This window comes from Meleagris gallopavo, chromosome 2, assembly GCF_000146605.3.
Source record: "Meleagris gallopavo isolate NT-WF06-2002-E0010 breed Aviagen turkey brand Nicholas breeding stock chromosome 2, Turkey_5.1, whole genome shotgun sequence".
In the NCBI taxonomy this organism is placed as follows: domain Eukaryota; kingdom Metazoa; phylum Chordata; class Aves; order Galliformes; family Phasianidae; genus Meleagris; species Meleagris gallopavo.
The window spans coordinates 76,666,939-76,685,871 of record NC_015012.2 but is presented as its reverse complement, the minus strand read 5'-3'; the positions used below and the strand labels follow the sequence as shown (position 1 = coordinate 76,685,871).

At 38.4% G+C, this 18,933-nt stretch overlaps 1 long non-coding RNA gene across 1 annotated transcript; it reads right to left on the bottom strand.

Annotated features, from left to right (window-relative positions):
• Nucleotides 1-1,092: 1,092 nt before the first annotated feature.
• On the bottom strand, nucleotides 1,093-18,905 carry LOC104909900. The gene is made up of 3 exons (XR_792670.3): nucleotides 18,716-18,905; nucleotides 16,626-16,724; nucleotides 1,093-2,786 (listed from the first exon to the last, which is right to left on the bottom strand). It is a non-coding gene; the product is annotated as an uncharacterized LOC104909900 (long non-coding RNA).
• Between the last annotated feature and the right edge of the window lie 28 nt (nucleotides 18,906-18,933).

The following is an 18,933-nucleotide window of genomic DNA, read 5'->3' as shown; positions in this document are numbered from 1 at the left end:
AATAGGCTGCCCAGGGTGAAGATGGAGTCACCACCCATGGAGGTGTTTAAGAAACATTTGAATGTTGTACTATGGACGTTGTTTAGTGGGAAATACCGGTGGTAGGTTGATGGTTGAACTGGATGATCACTGAGGTTTTTTCCAACCTTGGTGATACTGTGATTCTATGAAAAGCTCTCTTTAAGGCAGTTCTAAGAGCTGCACAAAGTTCCTGTTGTATTTCTAGTAGGAAACTTTCTTTTCTGAAACTTCTGGTCCTGTAATTGTATTTGTATAGTCTGATCTCTCTATACTTTCCAGTTTAAGTGAGACAGGATTGTATGGCTTAGTTTCGGTTATCTGGCTGGAAAATAAGGTGCAGAGCCAGTAAGAAGATATTTTGTAAGTGTCATCTTTGGGCATGTGAAAAGAAAGCCTTTTCAATGATCCTGATAATCTGTTGAAGTCATACACAATTTCAGTATCACTTGTTATAATATTTGATTAAAGTCCAGCAGAGCATGAAGAGTTACTTTTCGCTGATGAAGACTGATTTACGACTAGTTAAAAGAAAACTAAATGTGTTAAGGAATGTGTCAGGTTCGTTTATTTGACAAATGAGTGTAAAACTACTTACAAAACCACTTCAGAACATAGCAGCACCTGGATTGTAATGTATTTTATAGCAGCAATGATGTAAGTCGTTTTAGAACAGTAAAAACAATACCAGGAGGTGCAGCTCAGACCTAGATCACTGAGTGCAGAGGCAGACTCCCACACCATGCCACAGTTGTGATGGATCCCTCCTGCAGTTGTGATGGATCCTGGATGGTAGTCAGCAGTCCAAGTAACCAGCAGGCAGGGAATATGCAGGTGCACGTTATGCTTAAGGGCAAGGTCATGGTTTGATGTTACCCAGCCTGGGCTTTGTACAAAGGAGGTGTTGTAATTAATTTCTATTATGGTAGCAGCTAATATCCTTGACGGTGTTCTATGATTCTATATTTTATGCTTTTTTTTGGGGGGGGAAGGGGAGGTGGTGCAAAACATTAAAGACCTGCCTTAAGGTACTTAAAGAGAAAGGCCTTCATTCAGTAAAACGTTTGAGAATTTTATTTATTTATTTTTTTCCCCAGAAGCTACAGAAAAAGAAGTAGAGTATCAGAGGTCAGGTGGGCTGAGACAGATAGTGAGTTGCTAGTGAAATTGAGCAGAGAATTCAGAAAACTGTGCTCAAGAGCTTTGTACTCTCCCCAGTTTTCAGTGCGCACCTTGGCTGCTTCAGAAAGGCACGACAGTATGCATACTCAGTGAACAGGCCATTAGATATTTTATTTCTCAACTTTTTTATTTAAACATCTTCTCTTCATTCAACAACCTATGCTGCTTTTCCCTTAAACCTCAACCAAAATTAATTTGTGGAATACTTAAAAAGGTCATTTTTAATTCTCTTTTTTATTATTTTTTATTTTTTTAACAGAGAGTCTTTGCAATAGAAGAGATTCTGAAGTTAACCACTAAATGAAATGCTGACTTTCTGAAGTTCATGTATGAATCCTGTACTCACTACTGCTTTGCTCCATTACTAAGAATTGTTGAATTAAGGAATTAACTGTTGATTTGAAAATGATGGGTTGCAAAAGTCAAGCTTTTTTTTTTTTAAATGTCAATAATACCACAATAATTTTTACATGCAGTTTTTTAAACAGTACATTTTGTTAATTTGGTTACATTAGCAATATTTTTCATTTCCCAACTATGGTGGAAACACCTACTTGTGTTAAATCCACTTGTTGACTGTTTTAACTTGATAATGATATTGCTTTGTCAACAGGATTCAACAGGATCAACGGCAGAATGTGCAGCATTGCAAATGTAAAGAAACTCTTTCAAAAAGTCTAATTATACAGACTTAAGTCTGAAGTGACAGATCTACATATGAACTGTTCATATATTCCATATTTATTACATATCTCACATATATATTATGTTCTGTATGTGTTGGCAGCCCTAAACATTTCAGTTTAACTTCCAAACTTTGAAGAAATGTTGTTGCTTGGCTGCTGATCACGATGAATAGGGAAGACAAAGTGATAATAAACCTCACAGACTGAAACATTGGATCATTTCTAGCTTCCATTAAGGACAATATAGCTTTATCATTGACTCCTTCAGCACAGAGGCTGTAACTGCTATATCCAGTATTTTTTCCAGTATTTTTTTTTTTTTCAGTGGATGGGAAAGGCATTCAGAATATGGTACAGGCAGCATAAGTTTATCAAGTCTTCTGCTCATCTGGCAAGTAAACAGAACATGTCCTCTAAGAAGAAACATAACCAGCAATCCCTACAGTGCTGTTAGTCTCAGTCAGGCAACTTCTCCTGAGACATGTATGTTATTTATCTTTATTTCCCTAATCTTTATAATTCTCCTATTAACAGAGAGAAAATGGTGGAGGACTTCATCTAATCATCACAAGCAGAACAGAACTGCAACTACTAGCATCTTAGTGGTTATAGCAGACCAAATAGATGGGAGCCTGGGGCTCACCACCCTTACATACCAAGCCAGCTTGATATGGCTTGATGCCTCCTTGGTGTCTTCCACATCTTCCATGTCTCAAAAGAGCACTTTACTTGCTGAGCTGGATCTTAAAGCTTACAATGTATTCTAAGGCCAGGGAGGATAGAGAGTACTTTTGTGTTCCTTCAGTAGAGGTTCTTCAGAAGAGGGTTCAAGTGGGCTGGAGTCTTTCATCTATCTTGACCCAAATGAACTCCAGTAATTAGGTAGCTCACAATGTTTTCCTGAGTTGAAGGGGAACAACACAAGGAGCAAATATTTTAATTCAGGTCTCTTGATTTTATCACATAGGAAAGCACTTAGACAAATGGAAACATTAGAACAACTGAACAGGATCAGACCAAGGACCCACTTATCCCCAGACACTGTCTCCAAATGTGAATAGTGAGCATACTAAATATTTGAAGAGCAGAGACAGTTTCCTGCAGCTCATGAAGGTAAACAAAAGAACACAAAAGACATAAGCACTAATGTTGAACTGAAAAGATATTCTGTACCCCTCAAAGAATTATACTTTTTGAGGACTGAAGGCAAAGAGCCAAGAGCCTGGAGGCAATTCCCCATGAGTTCATGACATAAAGAAATACAGGCAATTTTTTACATATAAAGAAATATGACAAATGTTAATTTCTGTTTGAACTATATCTTCAATATCCATAAAACCTCATCAGATACTGTGCCATTTGTAGAAAAATGATGTTGTCTCTTTTTAGAGTTTCCAACACTGGTCTTTTTCCATTTTTTTTTTTTGAGAAAACTCACTGAGATCACCTGTCTCAATTCTCCTATTTCCATGAAGTGTGGTGTTTTTGTGACTAAAATAAGTTTATATACATCTTCCACTGTAAGGAAAACCATACTCTTTGTCCTTTCTGCTGTTGATAAAAGTCAACCTCGGTTAAAACAAATAAATAGTGAAACACAAGTGGTTTCTATCAGTATACTATCCTAAATTCTGGCTTAGAAGCCAACTGAGTTAGAGGCAGTGAATTTGATTTAGAGGTGGTCCATTTACATTAAAAGCCTGGAACAGATTTTTGCTTATGTGAATTTTCCAGACTACTTCTAATTTATGCAAGATTTTGGCATCTACAACATTATGTAGCAATGAGATCCATTATATATTTAGCAATAAGGCTAAATATATATGCTTGTAAAAGTACTTCCTTCTCTTAATTTTGAACCTGTTAACTGCTAGTGTGAATGTCTCCCATTTTTGAAAGATGGAGAAAAATGATTTCTTATTATCCATTTCTTATTTTCCATAACACTCAGGATTTTATAAATCTTTGTCTTGTTCTTCTAGATCAGCTGTTTTTCAGATTGAGTAGACAATATTCTTGCATAGAAATTTTTTCATACTTTGCATCCTCTTTGTTGCCATTCTATTTTTTACTACATCATTTCCTAGAGAAGGAAAAGAACTACACAAGGTATTCAAGATGTTCGGACTTCTTTAATTTATATTTTACTGTAGGGTAGTAAAATTTTTCTCTCTCTGTTCCTTCCTAATAATGCCTAAACTTCTGTCTGCATTGCAGCTTCTCATCAAGGCGATATATTCATAGAAATGCGTATCTATAAGGCATGATTTCAAATCAAAATAGTAATAGTCAACTTGGGGTCCATCAAGGAAATTGTTTTTTTCTTGTACATGTCACTTTACAGTAATCTCTACTGAATTTTACCTGCCATTTTTTTGCCTAGTCACTCAGTAAAAATCTTTTCCATTAAACTTACTACATATTTTTGCAGATCTTCAAAATGGTGCTCATCTTTAATTTACTCAGTGACTACCTGCAAATCTACTTCTTCCTGAAGACTTTTGTTGGATTTTGCTTATGTTGTGAGAATTTTAAGAGAAAGAGTTTTCTGAGAGAGGAAATTGTCCAAAACTTTTCCTCCCCATTCCTTCTTCCATGCTGAACTCTGGCTGCTTTTAGAAATGAAAGAACTCACAGGAGCTCAGAGAGAGTCACTTAGATCCCACTGGTAACCTTTCCCATTTCTTCCCTAGGTAATCTGATCTCTTCTCCAGTTGAAGAAACCTAACACATCAGTCTTCATATATCATCTTCATGAGCTAAACTGCCAGGGAAGTTTATGATCTGACTTCAGAAAAATTCCATGAGAAAACAAATCATTTATTTTTCCAGATGCCTGGTCTTGAGAATGTAGCATGCAGCATTCAAGGTAGATAAGGAAACAGCTAAAGGCAGAAGTAATTTAGTAAAAATTGTTCTTGGTATATTAAGTGGGAATTCTTTACTGAATGACACACTTACAGCCAGGCACCAGGCTGCTATAGTGTTCTCTTACCCTTTGAGCACTCAGATTCCTTGACTCTCCACTTGCCCTTTGCAACAGCTGTCCAGGTCCTTCCCTTATGGTACAGTCTTAATGATGACCGTGCCCAGAGCTGCATCTTCACACCTCTTCTTCACAACCCACATAGAACCCTGCAGCCTCTAACCCAAAAGAATGTGACAAATATTTCCAACGCCAGCAATCCTCTTTCTTGTGGAGAAGAGGAGCCAAGGGGGGAATTTCCTACCTCCTCCTCCCTTTTCTTCATCAGCCTTTGCTAATCCTGTTGAAATCTTCAGGCACAGACTCTCAGACCTGTTAGTTTTCTCTGGCTCCCTTGGACTGTGCTGCACTCAAGGCTTGATCCAGTATCTCATTTCGCTAGCCACAGTTTTACTTGGGAAACCTGTAAAGGCTGTTAATATACTGATGGAATTTGTCTATTTATACGTCTTTCTACTAACACTGACTTCTCTGCCAGATATTAACAGAATTACAGCCAGTTAGTTCATTTACATGAAAACAAAAATTGTTAAAATATGGCATTTTGTTTCTGCCTTTAATTATGAAAGTATGTAGTTTCAAATCATATTTTATTGTGAGAAGAAAGCAAGAATAAAAATATGTTCCAAATTCAGATCAAAATCAATGCTATTCTCCTTTGAAACCTAAACTTACAGTTCTAGTTTTGACTGTAAATATTTATCCACATAGACAACTAAAGGAATTGTTACTGTGTAAGCACTTACATGGTTAAAATAGCTGTTGAAAATCCCAGAGCATACTCATTAGTGTCTGGTTTTCATCTATGGTGCATCTGTAGTTGTAGCATGAAGATCTGGCAGTTTATCTGTGAACGAGTCAAGCCTTAGCTTGCATTGGTGAGATGGAAATAAGAAGAGACATTTTGACTAGGTAAAACCTAAGGTACAAGTATCTTGCAGATTCCAGTATTTAGTTCCTCTATCATTCTTTTATGTAAGAACAAATCATACATGAACGACATTTATGTGGATTTTTTACATTCTCCATAATCACAAGATGGCTGGACTGGCCTATAAAAAAAAGATTGCTATTTAGTTTTCTTTTTTTGTTAGCAGCTGAATTTTAGGATATTTCTGACATCTATGTAGACCTTTCGAAATTCACAGCACAACTTCCAAAAAAGTTACAGTATCATGTGCAATTTTACTTCTACTGTCTTTGGTGCACATGATTATCTTGTACTGGAATACCAGAACAGTGTGAAACAGAAGGAAACAAAAGAAATACAAAAATATCAGGAGAAATGCTGGTTAAAAAATGGAAAGAAAGAAATCCTCCACTTTCTGTAAATCTATTGGAGCTTTCAGATACATTTTATGAGCCTTCATATATGAAAGTTCAAAATTCAGTGTTCTTGTGATAGATTTGGATACATGCCTTGATAGGGAGTGTGATACCACATAAAACTGATATTTCACTTTTCTCTATAACTTATACAGTGGAGAAAGGAATCTGTGTAAACCTTTTAATCACCTCTTAATCACCTCTTAAGTACTGGAATTTATTTCTTCCTGATCAGCTCCATATTAATAGCAAGAGAAAAGTAAAACATAGCATGTGAAATCAGGATGAAAATATTTTAGGTGTGTTTACTGTATCTCAGTGTTAAAAATGTGTAGAAAGACTGTAAAAGATATGTGGATCCTGTCTTTTCATAAAACTCTTTAAATCAGGGAGAGGCAGATTCTATGTTCTTTATGTGAAAATCTAGATTAAAAATCCCATTTTCAAATATGTTTAACGATTGAAATGTCCTAAAAAATAATAAAGGAGAAAGTACCACAAAACCTGAACTTTCAGACTGTAATCCAGAAATTTCTGGACTTAATCCTTTAATTAGGAATCCACAGCTATTTTCTTACCTTGCTGCTTGTTTTCCTTTGCAGTGATCTTGATACACTAAATTCACTAGAGCTATAAGAAAGCAGTCAACCACAGGGAAGAGATATCCATCATTCATTTTACAATGAAGCCCAGTATACACCATTTATTTTCAGAGACACATTGCAGTAGCATTGGACTGCTTATTTTAATGTTTCATGGGAACTGTGGTTAATGACGCACTGTAGCTGAACAAATAATATTGAATCTTTTTCTTTGATGCTAAAGCTGTCATGATAGCAATCCATGGGCTGTTTCATTTCTAAAGAATGCACTGGAAAACTGACAGCTATGATAACAATGCACTGTGAAATAAACAGCTCAAATGAGAATTTTTTCTTGGCATACACTTTGATGACTTTGTATTATACGGAGCTTAGGCTGATTAAATGTAAAAGCAGGTCTTGGCTATTAGTTCTTTCTTATTAATTGGATATAAACCCTATTGTGTAAAAGGCTGCATATATTTTTCCTTAGCTATTATGCCTGGTGCTGTGATGGGGCAATTGATAGTGGGTTTAAGACTAAATTCATTATATCTCTGGTTTGTATCTGTAACTTGGGTTAAAATCAATGTGGGTAGCTATTTCATTGCACTGTGCAAGGCATTGTAGCTGCAAATGAAAGGTGAAGGAAAAGGTTTAGATTAAATCAATATCATATTGATTACAGGCTTATAGAGTTGTTTCTTTACCTACTGTTTTGATTGCCTCACTTCCAAATTTGATGATCTGCTCAAGATGGCCTAACAACACAATAGTTTTAGCTCACTGAACTACTCATCCAATACCAATTTCAGCCTTTGAAATATAATCTTGATTCCTACATAACTTATTGACAGCTTTAGTAATTTAAGCCTTAGTGACATTGTCAGTTTTGTAATGCTTGCTAATCATCGAGCAATGAAATTTCATATTTGCAAATGTTAACATTTTAAAAATGTTAGGTTGGCCAACTTCATGCATTAAAACCTTTATTCAGTAGTATTTCACTATTTCATTAATTAATGACAGTAATTAATTCATTCTATTTTTTGCAATTAGATATTAGAAGTCAAAACAAATATTTCATTGAAGAAAAATAGGAACATCTTGTGAAATAAGACATTTCCCTGGAGTGATATCAAAAAGACCCATTCAGGAATTACTAAACTGAGACCAACCAATCGTAATTCTATATGTTTTATTAAAAAGAAATCAGTTAATGGAACTAAGTTGGGTATTTCCCATGCTTTCTGGCAAGTAAAAGAAGAAAAAAAAATTAGTGAAGCCAGAACCATGCCCTGGGAATACCATTGTAGTTTTCTAATGAATCCAGTTCGGGAAAATATGAATTGAATATTTTAGAGTTAAGATAATAGCACGACTAAGCAGGAATGCAATTTGCATTTCAGCAGAAAGTATGGCTGTGCTAATATACACGAGGAAAATTCAGACACTGTATTTGCTCATTATTATTTTTTTTCTCATTCCCTTTGGACTTCATTTTCTGCAGTTTTAAGCTTGGACTCATATTCATAAACTATTGAATTGCTAACTGTTGCTTAAAAATCTTGGCTTTCTGTAGCCCAGAGAATAATCAGGATGAACAATTTACTGCCCTGTGAGAAGTTGGTGTGTCCCCCACTCAGTTTGCACACATAATTCCAATTGCAATTTTGGTGGGCTCTGCTTGTACACATCATTTGAAAATAATGAGAGGGTTGTAGTGAATTTTGTCTTGCAATTTGATCCATTACATTTGCTCCTTTAGTCTCATATCACTCATGTGGATCTCGTAGTGCACTGTTGTGTCACAGGACACTCAAGTTAATCAAATGAATGAATTAACTCAATCATTCAGCAGTATTGCAGAAAGGGCATGCCTGCATTATTTTGTTTCAGCAAATGCACGTGTGCATTGTGTGCATTACTCCACTTATATGTACAGTTACGCCAGTATGTGGACAGAGGTTATTTTGGCCTAGGTCTGTGTAACCACACAGCTTGAGAAATTCTAATAAATTGCTGAACAAACTTCATCAGGTATTACATTTATGATGTTACAGAGTCTATGCCCCTCTCTAAATATTGCTAGCTGCCACATCCCCAGTCAGATTTTCAGTAAGTTCCATGTAGTGAAGCAAACACAGTAGGCCTAGGTCAAATGTATCCAGCTGTGGGAAGATTTGGCAACAGGCAGTCTTTGATCATATGCTAAATGCAAGTCAAGCCAACCAGACTGGGATTTTGCTTTCTGTCTTCTGCCCTGTGATTTGACAGATCTGGCAGGAAAGGTGCAGAAGGATTGCCTGAGTCCCTAAAGGCCTCTGTAGCTTCAATCCAGCCTTGCAAGAGTCATACAGCCCAGCACAGGCAAGAGTAAAACTTGCAGATTGTAAGGCCCTCCCACGAGGGAGAATAAAGAAAATAAATTGGAAGAAGGAATTACAAACAAACATGGAAACCTCACTCTCTGGAAGGGTTTTACAGTGTCAGGGAGGACTCCCTTTTGTTTATTCTGTTGTTAGTGACTGGGAAGCCTTTTTCCTGGCTAGGTGCTTATTTGACTTGGAAGGCAAAAAGCCATTTTCTTCTGTAGTGAGCGTGTAAATTAGGCATATAGTCTTCAGCATGTAGCTGCCAAAGTCAAAGGAATGGGCATTTCCATATGCTTTTTGGCATTCTGTATTTCCTCCTCCAATCTATGGGACTGCAGCCAGTGGGTTCCTATTGCTACTCAGCACTATCAAAGGACAAGGAAGTACAAAGCTGATAACAGTGAATGGTTTATATTTCTAAAAGTTCATATTTTAGATAATTGAAATGCAGAGCAATGTCATCAAAGTCAATTCTGAACATGATAATGTGAAAGAATGTTTTCTGGAACAGCAATTGTATCTTTTGTTCTTAGATAAAATTACTGAACTAAATAGGAAATGCTCATAGGCTGTAGCTTTAGAGCCAATTTTTAACAGAGGATATTTTTACATGCAGTTCGTGAACTGCTAAAATTGAGATATTCAAGTGGAAATGCTGTTGCTGCAGCAGTGTGCTGTCAGTAATCATGACTAAAACAGAACAGGTACTGGCACAAGCAAAGTAGCTCTATGTATTTAAATCTCTCCAATACCCAGCATTGTGGCAACTAGAGTAATGTATGTACACATCTGTAGTTCATCTCCTGCTGCACAAAATATTTTTTTTACTCATGCTGTTATTGCTTAAACTATCTCCATCCTAAACTGGGATTCTACAGTCGTCTGCTGATACATATCTTTAAGGGAATATAGGCAGAGAGGGTACTACAGAGAGAGAACAATATGATAACAGACAATGTGCTTGGTTGCAGCCCATTGGTAGCCTAAGTGTGGTGAGTATCCTATAAGCATCACAGAAAGGGAGAGCTCTATGAAAGGATTTGAAAGGGTATAATAAAGTAACAGAGATGCTTCTTTCAAAGCCAAATGAGGAGGTGAGAGCCAACACCAGGAGGAGATGAGAGAGGATGGTTCTTGCTCAGATATTTAAATGACTGGAAGATACTGGATGAGAGAGAGGACTCGGTACCATAACAATACTCAGCATCTTCTAGAAAGTGAAACGGGGAAGAAGAAGTAACAGCTGGAGGCTCGTAGCTTATTCTTGCCACAACAGAGAATTATCCACTGAGAAGTTTTACACTTTCTGTTAATAATGTATAACAATATTGGCTTCTGCTGAAAATGAGGTGAGGTCCGTGCAAACACAAGAGATGGACAAACCCCATCTCAGTGAGTTTTGGCTATGCATACTGCTAATGAGGATTTGGTAACTAAGTCATATGCAGTTATTTAAAAATCTTGGCCAAGGAGAGGTATGTGGATGAGTGATAATTCTTCAGATGAATATCAGTTTTCCATTACAAGTTGGGACGATAATTTTCCATTTATTTTAACTTGCATTAAATTCATTCTAAAGTCAATCTTCTTGCATCTGTTTTGCTTTATTACAGTTAAAGAATTCAGGGAGACTACGGGCTGGAGAGATAATCAGAAGCAAAAAGTTTAATGAGGAAGAGAATTTATATGGATATTAAATCTTCACCATCATTTTTCTCTCTTGAGACCAGATACAAAGGCTTGTGAAGTGAAAAAAAAGTCCTTCCACCATCTCATTTGGGCTTTTGGTTTGTCTCTCATACCTCACCAGCTGCGCTAGCAAGTAAATCAAAGAATATCATATTGGTATGAAATAATCTGTAGGGCCATGGAAGATGCTACCAACAATGGATTCTGTAGTATGTTTAATTCACAAAGTCATTTGAAATGAAAATTGTAGGTCTGCTGGGATGAAAAGGATTCCAATGTGCTACTGTTGATCAGGTGTGGTATAGACAACACCTCTGAAAGCACTGGTCTGATATAAACAACTTGCAGCTATCATTAGCAATTCCACTCTGCTCTGCTTTCACTGCATGTTTTGCTACAAGCATTATAACTTGACAACATGCTAGAGAGTTTTGAGGCAGAAATAAACAGAAGCAGAATATTCTAAGAAATTCAGCTCATACCATGGTTAGCAGCTTCTGTTTTTCTAAGACTCACCCCCTTATTTTTTTTTCTCAAGCAACTTCTGAAAAAGGCAACAATAACATATTTTCTAATTTCTACTTTCTTTTCAGGTCCATTAACATATTTTGCTAGTTCTTAGCCTGCCTCAGGAGAAAAAAATGCATGCTGAAACTTGCCCCTTCTGACTTTCCTCAGTCAAGGTGCTACTGTTCTGAGAGAGGCACCAGTCAGGCCCTCTGACTGAATAAGGATGCACCTTGCCTGAGCCTGGAAGGGCAACAAGTGGCAGTGAAAGAGGGCATGTTGCAGGACAGTCTGAAAACACCTCTTGACTAAGAAAAATGTGAACTTTAGGTCAGGCTTTGAAAAAAAAAACCCACAATACCTAGAATATAGGCTAAGCCATCCCTCAGTATCTATTCATATTTACTGCGGGTTGTCTTTGAGGACACTTCTGCCTATAACATCTTGGGAATGACACTGGACCTTTGGAAATCCTTAGAGCATAGCAAGGTCACAAGGACTGACAGGAAATGGGATTCTGTGCAAATACACAAAAGTTGACACTGAGAAAGTGCAAAGGGGACTCTGCTCAGGGCAAAGCCTTTCTGCCTCCCTTCTTGTTTTTTTCCACTGAGCTGTTGGCGTGTGGAAATGATTCCAGCTGCAAGCTGAAAGCCTACAGAAAACATTAAAACTATTAGAAATATGTAGAGATTTTAGAGCCATGAAGGGTAGTAATGAGCATTTATGTACTTCAGTAACGCCCCCAGAAAAGATTCCCTATTACGTTAGCTGCAGCTGTGCTTCCCCTCAGTTAATAGCCTGTGTCCTGACCAGCCCAGCAGAGGTGAGTGAGAATATATGAACAGATGACACAGGAGAGATCTATGTGGGATTTGAAGCAGAAGATGGAAGCATTAAAATATGTCCTGGATGTTGTTTGGCCCTCATTTTCTCCTGCCAGCTGCAGAGACCCAAAGATAATGTTCTCTTAACACGCTCTGGACAGCAACAAGGCATTCTTGGCAAACCTGATGCTGTGTTCACCATGGATTTTGGCAATTACTCCAGTGTTGTTTTCCTAGGCAGAAGATAGTAATTACGGCTCTGAGAGGTATAAAATGACTAGGCTCATTTCAATTGAATATTCAGCTTAAATTCTAAAATGAAACCCTATAAAATTCAACATTATTAGCTATTAGGCTGTTAACAATTTTAGCAGAAACATCCAGCTATTTTAGGGTTGTGAATGGAATTTGAAAATGGCATCACCAGCTTTCTTCAACTCTTTCTTCATACATACAGCTTACTAAGAATAAACAGTCAGATCTGCCTTTTGATGCAATGCTGTTCTCGAATGCAGTTAAATCAATGATTCTTTAAAGCATGTTGTGTTTTTTTTTTCCCTCATGTTTTTATTCAGTGTATAAGTCATGCAGTGGTAACGGAAAAATTAATCTTGTACTCTCCTGGGCATCTTTGTGATCGAGGTTTTGATGGTTTGATGGTTTACGGTCACCTTCAGTCAAAAGTGGCCTCACGTAAGTGAAGACTATGTTTCTTATTACCAATGGATATGGCCAACATCTATTTTTTTGTTGTTGTTTGTTTGTTTTCTCTTTTTGAGCTCTCCAAAAATTAATTTCTGTTAATGCTTCTTTTCCTAATTTGACTGGGCTTCCAAAAGAAGAGTGCTTCATTACCACAGGCACTCAGTTTTATGCCAAATGCCAAATTTTCCCAGGTAACATGTTTTTGTTAGTTCTTATGAGTTCTCAAACTTGTAAGATGTGTGTCTCACTCCCAAAGACCTCCTTCCAGTTTGAATACTGATACTAGGCACAATGTCCCTCAATAGTTTTAATTTCCCTAGAATCCCTTTCTCATCAGTTGTGTCAACTATGCTGATGGTAGCTAAAAATCTTACTTTATCTAACATGTCACCATCACTCTGTTAATTTTCCTCTGCAGTGTGCTGTTTCCATTATAGTAATCTAGAGGTCTGGGGAGAGAATGAATATTCAGCTTTAGCCAGGCAAAGTCAGGTGTTTTTCCAAAGCTTCTCAAACCCTGGACATTCACTTCTTTTCTCCTCACATCAAAATGTCACTTACAGATATTACTGTACTCTGTTTATCATCTACGGTTCACTCTATTTTCCAGTGCAGTGGAAATGTCAATTGGAGGAAACCACGTGCTTCAAAGTAGAAAGCTCACAAAAATTCTTGCTTGCTTTTTCTTCGGTTTGTTTTTAGAATTTTTCTAAATAGTACCCCTAATAGTACCCCCTAACAGTACCAACCGGCAACTTACCAACATACTGGGTGGATAAAATATTTGCCATCTGACAGTTCTCCAGAAATACCTCCCCTTGTGGAAATTTCCGCAAGGAAAGCGATCACTCTATGTATGTGTTTAATCCCCATGATTCTTATCAGGTAGGAATTTTAAGCATTGCTCTTTTAGCATCTTTGACTGAACAGCCAACTGTGCTCTTCTATAACCATAAGAATCTCAGAGCAACAAGTTAGTACTTCTTCCTCTTTAGCTGAAGATAGGGGGAGTGAAAACCAGGGAAGGCAGGACTTAGCCCTTGGGGGTTGGGCCTTCAACTCAGAGTCTCCTTCCTGTGGGTCATACTCTTTTACATTTCCACACTTGTTTCTTCTTTCTGCTTCAGAAAGCACCTTCTTGATTTGACCATAAACCTAACATAGTTTTAACTCAGAAATGGGATTTTTTGCTTGTTTGTACTACCTCAAAATGGTAGGGTTATTTTTTCTTGTTCTTTCCTTTTCCTCCTGATCTCTTATTTCATAGGCTCACATGGCAAAAATCAAGTCTCAAACAGATGCCCTATGTTCCATAACCCACTTATTTCTTTTTCATCTGTAAGTTCTTCTGTTGATGACGCTGCATTCATCGCTAATGTCCTTGTTCTGGCACATACTCCCTTGCACACCTATACCCAATTTAAATTTAATAACAGCCTCACGGCCTGCACTGTGATAGTCCATAGGTCTATGCAGAATCCTCCTGAACCAGTGATGTTCTTTATGCTCGCTGTAAGTACTCTTAAAAAATGATGTGACTTATTGCAGTTCTTGCGTATTTTCCAAGTCCTCAGTGCCAGGGTGTCTAACAGAGGTCTGTTTCATTCAGTGTCTTAGTCTAACCGGTCAGCACTGTGTCACAGGAACCTCTGAGCAGCACAATAACCAAGCCCAACTGGTCCACATAACAAAAGGGCTTCTGTGGCAACAAGCTGCTACAGAAGAGACACTGCCATGGAGACCATTCTTGATCCAGTAAGAAAGATCTATTGTATTTCACATCCCTTTGTTCTGAAAGCAGTAGGAATTATCTCACAACCATTCATCATGAGCCAATGAGATATCGCGAGTGTAATGTTTGGGGACTGCAAAAGTGTCAAAGCTCATAAAATTAGTCTTCTTGGGACAGGGAGAGTAAAAAGGAAGTGAAATATATGCTATCTGCTGAACCGGAAGAGTACCAAGATGAGCTCGAGAATTAAAGAGAGACCAAATGGGCTTACCTGCACTCCCCAAGTAATTGCTCGTTTTGGAATGAGGTACACATCTGCACATGAGCAGTGGGGGGACAGAATGAAAGAAGAGAATAAAGCTGACTTACTCTCTGCACATTGAATAAGGCAAGTTCTTTTTTTGAACATCTATCAACTTTTTGTTTTGTTTTCCTGAGGTGCATCTCTGTTCTCTCTCCCCTCTTTGCTCTTATGCAAAAGAGTACTTTGTAGGTAAGTTTATCTCTCTGTTGAGGTGTAATGCATTACATAGAGTAAGACCCTGAGACTGACATTTTCTTGCTATGATCCAAAACTACTCGTACGTGTGCAAAACCTGCCTGGGAGCAGAATGCATTCGTCCAGCCTTGTAAGGCCAGACTGCATTCCAGGAGTGGCTGTGCAGCCGGTGCGTCCACACCCTGTATGTGCTGCCCACATGGAAAGCTACGGCTCCTATCCCAGATTTCTACATGAAAAAAAATAAAAATAAAAATCCAAGAGAATCTTATTTGGAAACATTTTGTAGCTCATTTTGTGAATTGTCTACTTTCAGCTAACTGCAGTTCTGTGAGTGCATTCAAATCTGATGGTAAAAACTTGCTTTATTTTCTCCATAGATCCATACGGAAGAACTTCAATAGAAAACAGTAGATTGTTGATGTTAATACTTAGTTGCTTTTCACTTTCCCTCCCTCTTTTTTTTTAGGCATCAGTCTTTCAAAGCTTAGTTCCATGTGAATGTCTCTCAGTTGTTATATGATGTCAAACTTATTTTTGGGACATGTAAAAATACCATAAGGGCTCTCTAGTCTTCTAATGAGGTAAAATTACTTCTGAAGGATAAAATTAGCATGCTGGAACTTTCCCAACAATTATATTTGTACAGCCCTACCATGTACATTATACAGCATGCTTCTAAAAAATCATTACTATGAAATACATACTCTTGATGTCTTTTACAATCTTTAGTTATTTTGAGGTACTTTTTAATGCAATAATTACTTTTTCTCTCCCTCCAAAATCTTTAAATTTGCACTAAGAATAATCCACAGTGTATAATCTTATTATTGTGAGAAATAACATAATTGTAATGAAACAGTATTCAAGAAATCTGGTTAAAAAAGAAAAAGGAAAATAGAAAACATATATATAGGTTATATATGTATATATGTAATACTTATTACAATAGTTTATTTTTTTCCCAAACAATTTTTAGACTTTTCATTTATCTTGACAACTTCTAGCGAATGTCACCTGAGATGAGGCAGAAATGTGAAATCAGGAAAAATCTATTCCTATTAGCCAATTTTTCAAGTTAAAAAGAAAAATATAAAAGAGTGAACTAACCTACAGCAGATTGAGACAGCAGGATAGAGTGGGGTGATACAACATGAGCAAACTGGTGCCATTACCCTGAGTTCACTTAATGAAACAAACCTCTGTTAGCCTAATTTTCTGAAAAACAAGAAATATAGTACTAAGTAACCAATTTTTGTAGAGGTGACAGTTTAGCAGTAACAACCTGTTGTACCCTGCACTATTCTGCATGTTCATAAATGATCTGGAAACGGGATGAGTGGTTGAGCCACACCTCAGTCTGGTGAGGCTTCCAAATTATACAGGTTAATAAAGACAAAGCAAAGAACTGCAGGAAGGTTTGTGAAGGGGAATGACCGTGCAATAGAATGGTGGATGGAGTTCCATTTAGACAAATGTGAAGTGGTTCACATGGGGAAAAAAGGTCCTTACTTTACAAATGAATATGCAGGTCATCTGGTCAGTGCTTATTGGGAGAGTGCTGGAATTTTGAAAGCAGTTCCACGGGAACATCAGCGTAGTGCTTGACATCTGTCAAAAAAAAACAAAACAAAACACAAAATTAGGAGATGCTGGAAAATCAGCACAGGACAGGACAGAGAACACCTTTGTGCTTCCACTGAAGTCCTGCTTTGCCTGCATCTTGAGGTAAAGAATCATAGAAATATTGGTTGAGAGGGACCTCTGCAGGTCACCCGGACCAGGCTGCCACTTGACAGAGGACTACTGCCAGCACTGGATCAAGGCTTTGGCTCTGTCTAGCTGAAGGCTGAAAACCACAAAGGGCAGTGACTCCACAACCACTCTGCGCACCTTGTGCCAATGCTGCATGACTCTGGGCTGCCCAGAGGTGTGGCTGACGCTCCATCCCTGGGGACTTTAAAGGCAAGACTGGATTAAGCCCTGGGCTACCTGATCTATCTGTGCATGTCCCTGTTTGTTGCAAGGGAGTTGGACTAAATGACCTTTAAAAGTCCCCTCCAACTCTAAGGATTCTATGATCCCATGACCCTTTTGGTGATTTGGTTCTGATGTCCAAGCTGAACCTCCTAGAGTGCAGCTGTTAATACAGCACAGCTTCCCAATGCACGTGGCTGTTGCTCCTCATTTTGTACTTGCCACTACCAAGAAGTGTTTGCCCCCATCATCCTTCAGATGATATTCTAGTCCATGTGCATCAGCAGTAGAATAGAAAAAAAATGAGTTATTTTCACATAAAACACAGCTAACTTAGCTAGAACTCTTCAAGGTGAGAGAGTGACTACAGGGTCTCTATGATGGGAGACCTGTACATTTAGATGTGGCATATGAAGGGTGTCTCTAAGTGAATGTAAGCAAGCTAGCAGTAGCGAGGTTGACAATACACAGAGACAGGTTTGGCATACGGTTTTGCTGACCTGCGGAACTAGCCACCACAGCCAGTTGTGGACACTAAAAGTCTATATAGGTTTAAGGGAAGATAAAGGTTAAGTGCATAGAAATGATATATTCCTCAGAGAATTACTGAGACTGAAATATTGGTGGTAGGGAAAGTTCTCAAGTGTAATACTACATGATCTTGCCGTGCACTAATACTTTTTCATAGGCTTTTGGTTTAAAAATCTTTGGACTGAATGTGTTCTTCATGTTCAAGAAATTGCTAGCAAAATGTAACTGCCTCATAATGCGGATTTCTATCTCTCCTTGTCTAGTAAAATGGAATTTGTTCAGCTCATTTTCTCAGGTGCATAAATAATTACCATTATACTTTGGTTTGAAGTTGTACATGCAAACAGCAACACAAGCAAAACTGTGAGAAAATGAACATCACGAAGAATGGCCAATAGTTTATTTCCATCCTATTCATATAATAGATACACTAAATTTCAAAACTGAAGTCTTTGAAAGGAAAGATATTCTTACCCTTGAGACATGAAATAGCACTCTGGAGATCTCAATTTGATCTCTAGCAATGCCACACATTTCCTGCTGGTTTTGGCAAACCAAGCAGGCCATCATCTAGCGGGAGCTGTTTTCAGCAGATGAGCTCATTGAAATGACTCAAGTCAAGCACTTGCAAAAGTCCTCAATAAATGAGTTTCTTCATGTGGCACATCAACATAGCACCAGAATGCTTCAGGAGTACTTCTAGGCCAAAGGGCTGTGGACACCAGCTGGGTCTCCTGATCCCTTCAGAAGTTCCACACTGCCCCCACACTGGGACAGCACCTATGGAGCAGAAAACCCCAGCCCAAGGTCTCAAACAGAGTGGTGAGGGAAGGGTCATCAAAGCTCTGGCGCTCCAATTCCACACAAGGCTACAACCAGCAAGGCTCTGGGAGCTCTCTGCTCCAGGGCAGGGGAAGACAGAAAGAGAGGTTCGAAAGAGAGGGATCTGGGTCTGTTCAGCCTGAGGAAAAGAAGACTGAGAAGTCCCATATGGAAGAACTTCGCTACAGTAAGGGTGATGGAGCACTGGAACAGGTTGCCCAGAGAGGTTGTCTCCTTCCATGGAGATACTCAAGACACGTCTGGATACCAACCTGTGTGAATACCTGGGTATTTGATTAGCAGAGAGGTTGGACTCGATCATCTCCTGAGGTCCCTTCCAACCCCTGCGACTCTGTGATTCTGAGAAGCAAGAAAAGGAGGGGAACGTTTCTCCCCGGCCTCCGACGCCCTGAGGAGCGCGGCCCGAGCACAGAGAGACGCCCCAAGGGAGGACACCCTCCCGGCTCGGGGCCCCGTCGCCCCCCCCTTC